This window comes from Equus asinus, unplaced genomic scaffold (genome assembly GCF_041296235.1).
Source record: "Equus asinus isolate D_3611 breed Donkey unplaced genomic scaffold, EquAss-T2T_v2 contig_197, whole genome shotgun sequence".
Lineage (NCBI taxonomy): Eukaryota > Metazoa > Chordata > Mammalia > Perissodactyla > Equidae > Equus > Equus asinus.
In genome coordinates, this window is record NW_027224846.1 from 1,566,612 (window position 1) to 1,576,849 (window position 10,238).

A 10,238-nucleotide genomic window follows, 5' to 3' on the forward strand; every position below is an offset into this window, starting at 1 on the left:
AGCTCAAAACGTGCACATAGAGAGGACGAGGCCAGAGGAAGGTCCTGTGGACATGGACCATGGGCAGGCAGGACTCTTCCTTCTCGGGCCCACTAGGGGCTCCCTGTTCACCTCTGACCTAGACTGGATCCCCCTGGGCTTCTGGTCCCTGACTCCGAATACCATTTCCTGCTTGTTGCCTATCCAAGGGGAAAGCTGTGGGATGCAGCTTTTAGGGCCTCAGCCAGGTCTCCCTCCATAAACCTAGTGCTGCCTGTGAGCTAGGATTTTCAGCATCTCTGCACTTTTGCATACAATTTTATCTTGGGGCAGAAATTCCCTAGATGCCCCCAGCCTTTCTATTCATCATCCTGACCAGGAATGACCCTACAGTCTCCCTGCTGCCGAGGGTGACTTCTGCGCCTGTGTGCTTCCCAGGCCCGTGGTGTCAGACAGTCCCAAATTTACACAATCTGGAGTATTTTTAGTGATTTTCCTAAAGTCGTTGCTGTGCCTGAGCCCAGCAAGTGTGCAGACCCTCGGCTGGCTGTGTTCTTTTCCACAGTCTTGTGCTGTGGTTCTGTCATGGGGATGTGTGCCTTTCCTGTTGGGAGCTTTGAAAGAGGAGGCCTAAGAAGGGTGTGAGTTGGGGGTCCTGCGGGGAATGTCAGTAACCTGATGATCTGTGGATGTGCGTGGACACAGCCTTACCAAGGGAAATGCTGAAATGCTTCCCATCTGGGTGCTAAACAGACACTGCTCTGAGCTCAACAGGAGCACCGGGTCCAGAAGCAGGAGCGAAAGCGTGACCACCCACCCTTTGCAATGTCGTCCCTTGGAAAGAGCCTGAAAGACAAGGGCAGGGTGAAGCGCTTGGCACTTCTGAGTTATCCCCTCCTTCCTGGTGGCTGCAAGTGTCACTCAGACACAGGCAGGCTGGGCTCTGCCAGGGAGGCTGTCTCAGCACAGCGGGAAGCTGAGGATCAATCCTGGTCCCCGGCAGCCCAGGTCTTTGCTGATGCGGCACAGCCACCCAGCAAAGAGACTTGCCAGAGGAAGGTGGGGAAGGCTGTCCAGTCCCTCGGAGGAGAAAGAGTTGTGGCAGGTCCCAGGGCTAGCCCAGGGCTGGGATGAAGGCATGGGTGTCCCAAGAGAGTCTCCTCCGGGACTGGGGTGCTCCTGAGAGCCGACCTGGCAGGTAGCAATATTTAGTTTGTTGTGAGAGTACAGCTGTGGACACAGGAGGCACCATTCATCCCATCTTTGGGTTTCCAAATTGGAAGTAGGTTGTGGAAGTCCACGAGGAAAGAAATTAGCAAATCTGGATGAAATGTTTCTTGTTCAAGGCACACAGAAGTTACCAAAACTGGCTTCCTAGGAGCTGACTTAGGGGAAGAGAAAGTAACAATGTGAGTCCCTTGAAATGCCTCAGGTGAATATGGTGTTGGCAGGAAATGCTCAAAATGTTTGAGGAACTGGTAAGCTGGGTGCCATTTAAACTATTCCAGGTCTAAGGTGGGGATGGATGCTTGCATCTTGGCTTCCAGTGCAAGCGAAAACAAGGCCACTTTGGGATTCAACTCAGTCTTTCCAAAGTGGTCGATGAGACGGCGTTTGTACTCCTCACTCACGGACCTCGAGAACTTCTTGCTGTGTGGTCCATGCACAGATGCATCTTCCATTTATGGGAGCTAACAAAAAATCTGTCCAGTTGACAGCCATACCATCCAGCCTAATGCCGTCTCCCCCCACTCACAGTGCCCTGAACACCCGTCTTGCTGATTTGGACATGATTTGCCTCATCACAGTGAGAGAGCCATGCCAGGGGGTTCTAGAGCCCCGGGAACCATGTTCACACCCCCTCTATCTGCCAAAACAGGAGCATCTCTGGACGGGTAACCTGAGTCCAGAACCCTGCCTTTCTCTAGGCTTGGCTTAGGATTTGTCCCTGAATGGCATGACTCGACCATTCTCCTGAATGCTGCCCCCTGGCTTAGGTGTGTCTGGAAGAATTACCAGCATAGACTGGCCTTTCTTTCACCCTTGAGGAGACCAACGAGAACGCCCCTCGACTTGCCAACCTGCCCCTGGGTTTCGATGTCTACCAGGCCTGTCCCTGTGATGCCAAGACCTTGGAGAGCACACTGTTCTGGCTCTGTGGAGGGAATCGGACTCTCCCTAACTACAAGCGCCGGACTACAGCAAATCCGTGGCCACTGTTACAGGAACAACTTCAGCAGTGTCAGCCGAGGTCGGAACCCTTCTGGAGCTCTCCAGAAGCCCCCAGGTAAGAGGGTCTGAATGCTGGAGAGAGAGATTCTGGTCTTCCCCCATGCCTTTCTCTCAGCCAATCACAGAGAAAGGCAGAGCTCTACATAAGTCCTCCCAGGGACCTCCTCCCATGGGGAGTTTGTTAACTGGGTTGGGAAGGAAGACCACGGTGAAGGAGAAGTGCCGTTGAAACATTGAGACTCAGCCCAGACTCATGCTCAAGGCCAAGGCATCCACCCCACAGCTCCTGGGAATATTGGCTGAGGACAGCTCACAGCTCTTTCCCTCACAGGACATTCCCACAGCATAGGGAAGCGCCTAACCAGAGGATGCAGCCCTCTCCAGGGACAGCCAGGGGCCCATGTCTGGCAGATAAGAGAGTAAGAAGCCTGGTCCCCTTGTCTCAATTTGGGACAACACCAAAGGGCCATCCCAGCTCCAGAGATCCCTGAGGGTTGGCTGAGACCAAGTGGCAGCAGGCTTGGGCTTCAGCTTCTCCTGCGACCATCTCTGCTTTGCTACCTTCCCATAGGGATATCTCTCCAGAACACTTCCATACACTTTCCACATGCAATACTCCCCATCAGACTTAGAGTCTCTTGGCAGGGCCCTGATATGTGACAAGCAGCCGTCAGCAGACACGACTTCTGACCATAGCAATATGAGATTCGGGAAATTCTGCTTTGGGAGAATCACCCTTTAGACAATCTGAGAGGGTAGGTCATCGTAATCTTCAGGACAACCTTAGGTAATGCTCTGGTAAGAAATTAAATGCAATGATTAAGAAATCCATGACTCAAGATGTATTTCTCCTCAGATTTACATCAAACATTGGTCGCCGGGGTGAAGGGAACCCTGCTTCCCAAGTCTCGTTGGGCAAGGCTGATGGAGACCCTATGACCTTGTTGCTACACCATCTGAAACTCACGCCTTCTTCCATTGCCACTGAAGGACACAAAGAGCACCTGGGGCCTTACACACCCTCCTTTCTCCTTTGGCCTAAAAGTGATGCCTTGGGCAGAAGTAGCCGCACGTCCATTCGAAAACCAAGAGGGCTAGGAAACCTAGTCTTCTGTGTGCCAGAATGAAAGGAGAACTGGATGCAGTCTGCCACGCTCTTTCTCTACACCAAAGCAGACAGTCGCTCTCCCTGTCACATACAGTGTTCCCTCGCCCTGTTTCCCCAGGAGGACATCCGAAGACCCACTGAACTCAGGATCTCTAGAAGATCCTTAGGCTAACAGATCCAAGTGTTCAGTGGCCACACATGACAAACACTGCAGAACTTTCAGGGTTGGATCAGAATATCCCCTAAAGAAACTATCACCATCGATTGCAGTCAGCATCCCCCAGAAACGCTGGGGAGGGGGAGAACCTGATTTCCCTAGTTGTCACGTCATAATATTCCAAATGGTAAGTTTTCTGCCAAAAGTCCCAGAGCATACAAAGAGACAAAGAAGGATGGCTCCTACCTAGGAAAAATCTAAGAACAGATGGGGCCCCTGAGGAAGCCCTCAGGGGCGAGCACACAAAGCTTTCTCTGGTTGTTGCTGTTCACATTCCTGTGTCGAGCCCCTGTCTTCCTAAGTAGCAATATGTTGAAAACCTCTGTTTCAGGGTCAAGACAGAGTCAGAGGCCATGGATGCCGGAAATGGATTTGTCTCTTTTCTTCTGTCTTTGTCCGGGACTGTACCTACTGCCTCATCTCGATTTACAGGGAAAACCTGGGAAACCTACCCAAACAAGTGTGTTTTGGTTCCTGCAGGCAGAATACGGAAAATATTGCAGTTATTTTGGGTGAGGAAACTCAACTTCGTGGAGCCACTTTCCACCTCAAGGTGAATTTTGTTTAGAAAAAATTAAACATAGAGTTATCAATGACCTAACACGTTCATTTGGGATTTTCTGGCATGGAGGGCTGTGGCATCTGATCCGAAGGTCCGACTGTGGACCACATTTCCCAAAGGCCAAGGGGCAGAGACACACAGCTTCTCTGTTTCCAGTAAAAAAAAGACTCCATTTCCCAGCAGGCAGCGGGCAGGAGGGGCGCAGCTCCAGGCGTTTGTGAGCAGGCAGTTGGCCAGCCTGGGCTCCGCTCCCACGGGGGCCGTCCTGTTGGCCACGCCTCCCAACACGCGGTGCTCCCGAGCAGGCACAGCCTCTCCCCTCACACTGCTCCTCGCGCTCCTGCTGTCTCCCCTCTCAGGGCGGCTCGACTGCCCCGCCTCCTCTGTGGCCACGCCCCCTGCTCGTCACGCCCCCCCCTCGCCCCGCCTCCCCGCTCTGCCTGTCACTCAGACTTATGCTCTCTGGCCTTCCCCTGTGACGCTGCAGGCTGCAGCCCCGGCTCCTCTGTCTCCGCGCCTCCCCGCTCGCCCCGCCTCCTCACTCGCTCCGCCCCCCGCCCCTGAGCCAATGGGGAAGCCCCAGACATCCGCGTCAGGCGTGGCGGTGCCACCGTGTGGAGCCGGTGAAAGGGGCTGCAGGTTCAGACCGGCGTGAGGGGCGTGCCTGACGCGGAGAGCCGGCAAGCTGGGGCCTCGCGGGCGTCCGCGACGATCCGGTTCCCCTCAGCCCAGTGCGCGCGGGGCTGTCCCGTCCAGGCCTCGTCCCTCCTGGGCGGGGGCGGCCGGTCCAACGCGCGCCGCGTCGGGCGCTCCGCCGGCGGAGGACGGTCTGTGCCGCCCTGGCCCGCGACGCCCGGGTCCGGGCGTCGCTTCCGCGGGGAGCCCGGGCGGGAGCGCTTTGACGGGGCTCCGCGGAGACGAGGAGGCCCTCGGAGGACGGCGGGCAGGGCCGCAGCGGGGCGGGAGGGCCGCTCCGAGGGGAGACGCGCCCTGAGCCCGGGCACGGATCCCCGACAGCCTTCCGGGCGGCGGCGCGGCCCTGGCCCGCCGTGTCCGCTGAGGCCTGCGGGGCGCTGTCCTCGAGGGCCGGGGCGCGGGGCTCGCGGGCTGCACAGGGCTCCTCAGGGCCTCCGTCCCCTCCGTCCCCGCTCCCCGGCGATGGCGGGGCCGTCCTGGCGGCTGTCTGAGGCTCAGAGAGGCAGCCTGCTGAGCTCCCCGCTCTCAGGGGCTCGAGGGAGGGACAGCCGGCTGAGTCCGGGCGGAGGGAGCGGGAGGCCGCCTGCTTCTCTACCTGCCTCCCCGCGACTCACCTGGTTGTGTCTTGCCTGGTGTGGACGCCTCCCGTCTCCCCACAGCTCCCTGTCCTGGAACGACCTGGACGCCCTGCTTGGCTGTGGGAGGGCGGTGGGTTGGGGGACGGTCGAAGAGCCTCCTGAGTTCTTGTTCTTGTTCTCTGTTTTACTGGGATCGCCAGTCGAGGCTGAAATTCGCAAGCGTCGGAGGAAACACAGGGCAGCATTTCTTTGTAGGAGTTCAGAGCGACAGCCCCTTGCTTTTGAGGCCATGCTGAGCAGGATGGTTTGGGGAAGGATTTGGTCTATGATCATAAAGCAGTTGCAGAGGGAAGCAGAGGTATTTCCTGTCACCATTGGGTCCTGCTGCTGTTTATGCTGTTGCAACTGGCGTGTCGTGATTGGCATTAAGTTTCTGAGTAGATGAGGCGATGTTCCTCTGCTCCCTGGAGAAGGGAAGGTGTCTCGGGAGGTCGCTTAAAGGCTTTCTCTGCAGAAGGGGCCGCAGGTGGTGTTCTCTGCCTCCTGACGGTGCTGCTCAGATTCTGGGTCGGCACAGTGACCAAACTTTTGGACTTAATAACAGGTCACCATGTGAGGCACTCCTGTCCCTTCAGCGCTAGCATCTGCGTGAACAATCTGCACGGATATTTACAGGGTAACGGCTTGCTGTTGTGTTCAGCGCTGCAGCAGTTGTGAAGCCAATGAGATGATGCAGGGCTGTGTCAAGCGTAGAACCTGGCTGACAGCAAGTGAGAAAGGACCCAGGAGGGGCCATCTGACCTTCGTAGAGGCGTGACTTCCAACACGATGACTCGTCCACGGAGGAAGGTGGATCGGTGCTCTCAGGCTGTTCTGTGATGACATCCAGGTGAGCACAGCATTTTCACAAGTGCTGAGGGGACGTGTGATGGTGTGAGGGAGCCTTTTTATTGGCAGTTACTTTGGGGGCATCACTAGGGAAAATAAGTTAGAGAGAATGTAGTAACACCAAGTGCTGCCAGTACAGACTGATTCTGGAAGGAAACTCGGGAATCAAACTTCTTTCTCTGTTTTGTCTTTTCCAGTGTCTGTGCTTCATCACGGGGCCTTCATTCCTCAGTAGTATTTCCGTCTTTCATGGTTTATTCTTTGTCTCCCATTTTGGGACTGTCTGTTTATCCTCCTTCAATAGTTTGTTTTTGCAGTCATTAAAAAAATCTTTTTTTCCCCAGCAATTGATGTATGGTAGGCACTAAATCTTATTCTGGATATTAAGTAATGACTAAGACACTGTTTATTCTCACAAGGCACTCATTGGCTAAACATGATGGGAGATGTAAAAAAACTGTAATATCCAGAGGTGACATTGAACTCTGGTGAAGTCTATCCAAAGAAGTTGACTCTTCAGTGAGAGTCTAGTGAAAGCTTCACAGACAAGCTTGTGACTGCGCTCAGCCTTGAACAAGGTGTTGGAATTCTCCCAGGTGATCGAGAGGTGGGAGCACTCCAGGATGAGCCGGGAGAGGAGGACATTTAGGGGATAATTAGACTGGAAGGTGTGTGTATAAAATTGCAATACGACATTGTAATTGTAATGCAGATTATTCCTATCTGACCAATACTGCATAGCAGAGGGTGGGAAATGAGCCTGGTCCGAGAGAACACAGTCAGGTTAAGAAAGAGCCTTATATTTTGGCCACAGGATTGTGGTTTGATTCTGAAATTAGTGGACGGTAAGTACAGGTTTCATGTGAGGGGACAGCCGTGATCAGGTCTGCTCTGTGGAAAAGTCACCCAGGTCAATGTGAGGAACAGACTGTTGCTGCTTTCCAAGTGTAAGAGAGACTGAGGGACGGAAACAGCACGGGAACCCTGGGAGTGGAAGGAGAGGAGCGGGTCTCTGAGGGGTGAAAAATAACGTATTCCAAAATTCCTATTAATTTTTCCATTAAGTAGTGAAGTTTTACTAGAAACAATGCCAGAAATGTTATATTCATTATTTAAATCTCCCAGAAACTATGAATTTGGTATCATTATCCTATTTCATGAAGAATGTGACTGTAGTGACAGTGCTTGTGCAGGGCACATAATGGAGTCTGGAGACATGTTCAGAACTCATGGTTTCCAGGTATTTTGCATTTCGCTAGTACTCTGATTTTTAATTCACTTTATTTTTTGAACAGTTGTACAGTTACAAAAACTTGCTGTGATAGTACAGAGAGTTTCCCTCAGCTCCGTTCGCAGTTTCTACTCTTATGAACACATCCTGTCTGTTATCCTACACTACATTTAGTCCTTTCTGCCTAGCCTCCCCTGGCTGTGACAGGTTCTCGGGCTTTCCTTGTTCTTGAAGAACTTGGTAGTTTTAGGGAGTAATGGTCAGGTGTTTCGTAAAATGTTCTCCAACAGAATTTGTCTGTTTTATTCTCATGATTAGATTGGGATTATGGATTTGGGGCAAGAAGATCAGAGAGGTAAATTGCCATTTTCATCTCATCATTTCAAGGGTCCATGCTCTCCCTGTGACTTCCCCCCATTGATGTTAATGTTGGTCACCTGGCTGAGGCAGCGTTTCTCAGATGTCTCCCCTGCGCAGTCACTCTGTCCCCTCTGTCCACACCGTGCCCTTTGTAGGGACTTTTGTCTGTGCAGCCCGCGCCTAAGAAGCGGAGAGTTAGCCTCGACCTCCTTTAGAGCAGAATGTCCGAGTGAATCATTGGTATTCTCCCACACAGGAGATTTGTGTCTTTTCATTTCCTTATTATTCAGTTATTTACATTGTTACAGTATTGATATTGATACATTCTCCGGATTATAATCCAACAACTTTATTTATTTTGTTGCTCAGGTTGTTCCAGCTTTGGCGATTGAGAGCTCCTTCAGTTAACCGATGTGTCCCTTTGGCGTCCCCCCAGCATTCTTGGCTTTTTTTGAGTAGCATTTCATGACTTTCTTATGTTGAATGACACTTTAGTCTCATTTTCTTACATTTCTTTCCCGAATCCTAGAATTGGTTATTTCTACAAGGAACCCTGTTTCCTTTTGTTGGACTGTGGTATTAGAATTAAGACCTGGGTACCAGGTGTGTTTGCAGCTGTCAGGGCATTAGGTTCTTTCAGCGGACATAGCAGGGAAATATATCTGTGTGTAGTAGCCTGTGTGTATTCAAACACCTATAAATATATCTATACACAGCCTTCTGTGTCTATATTCAGCTAAAGTAAGTTCACACTGATGTCTCCAACTCTATCACCACGTGGATTACTCTAGCCTCTTCTCCTTTCTTATCTGTAAACTCCTACTCCAAATAATAACCTTGTGCACACTGTTCACTGTCCATTTACTTATCTGCTCATTTTCAGTCCACATGGATAGAAGTATCAGCATTGTTAACAATACCCCCCCGGGTCACAACTTTATCAGCTACAATACAGTGCGTCTGCACAGTTTCTTTCATCTTCAGTTTTACAGACTCGACTCACTTCCCAAATTACATATTTCTGCACCTTTTCACCCACTCCCTTCATTCAGACTGTTTCATACATTTGTAATACAGTTAGATTTTTTCCACAGTTTTCATTCACTTCGGGAATTTTCTTGGACACATACGTGGCTTTTTGCTTGCACACATTGTTTCACTCTCTGTGCTGTAAAATTCAGAGTTTTGATAACTATCTAAGGTTTTGTCCATATTTACAGTATTATGCAGAAGAGTTTCACTGCACTAAAAAATCCCTTGTGCTTTATCCATTCGACTCTCCTTCCTCTTCCATGAAGACCGTGCTACTACTGACATTTTATTGTCTCTATACATTTGCCATTTCTAGAATGACATAAAATTGGTGTTCTACAATAGCCTCTTCAGATCGCTTCTTTCACTTAGAAATAAGCGTTAAAATTCATTCATGTCTTTTTGTGACTTAATGCTTTGTTTCCTTTTATCACTAAATAATAATAATCCATCTTATAGCCGTACCCCGGTTCTTTCTCCACTCACCTATTGAAGAACATCTTGGTCATTTCCAGTGCTTAGAAAGTATAAATAAAGCTACTATCTATATTAGCCCACAGGTGTTTTGTAAACCTATTTCCAAATTACTTGGGTAAATACCTAAGAATGCAGTTGCTGGATTGTGTGGTAAGACTATGCTCATCTTTGTAAGAAACTGCCAAACTGTCTTCTGATATGGCTGTACCATTTTGCTTTCCAGATCGCAATGAATGAGAGTTTGCTTTGCCCCACATCCTCACGTGCAGTTGGTATTGTCAGTTTCCTGCATTTATCAGTTCTAATAGGTGTGTAGAAGTGTCTCATTGAGGTTTTATTTGAAATTCCCGAATGACCTGTGGCGGTGGTTGTCTGTCCTCAGGCTCGTTTGCCATCTGTATGTCTTCTTTGGTGAGGGATATATTCAGGTCTTTTGCCCATTTTTCAATAAGGTTGTTTATTTTTTTGTTGTGGTTGACTTTTTTTTTTGAAGATTTTATTTTTTCCTTTTTCTCCTCAAAGCCCCCCAGCACATAGTTGCATATTTCTCATTGTGGGTTCTTCTAGTTGTGGCACGTGGGACACTGCCTCAGCGTGGCTTGATGAGCAGTGCCATGTCTGCACCCAGGATTCGAACCAACAAAAAACTGGGACGCCTGCAGCGGAGCACGCGAACTTAACCACTCGGCCACGGGGCCAGCCCCCTGTTGTGGTTGACTTTTAAGAATTCTTTACATATATCTTGGACATATTTTCTTTATCATATATCTGTTTTGCGAATATCGTCTGCCAGTCTGTAATTTGTCCTTTGACTCATCGATTTTGCCTTCCACAAAGCAGGAGTTTTTAATTTAATAAAGTCTAACTTGGGGCCGGCC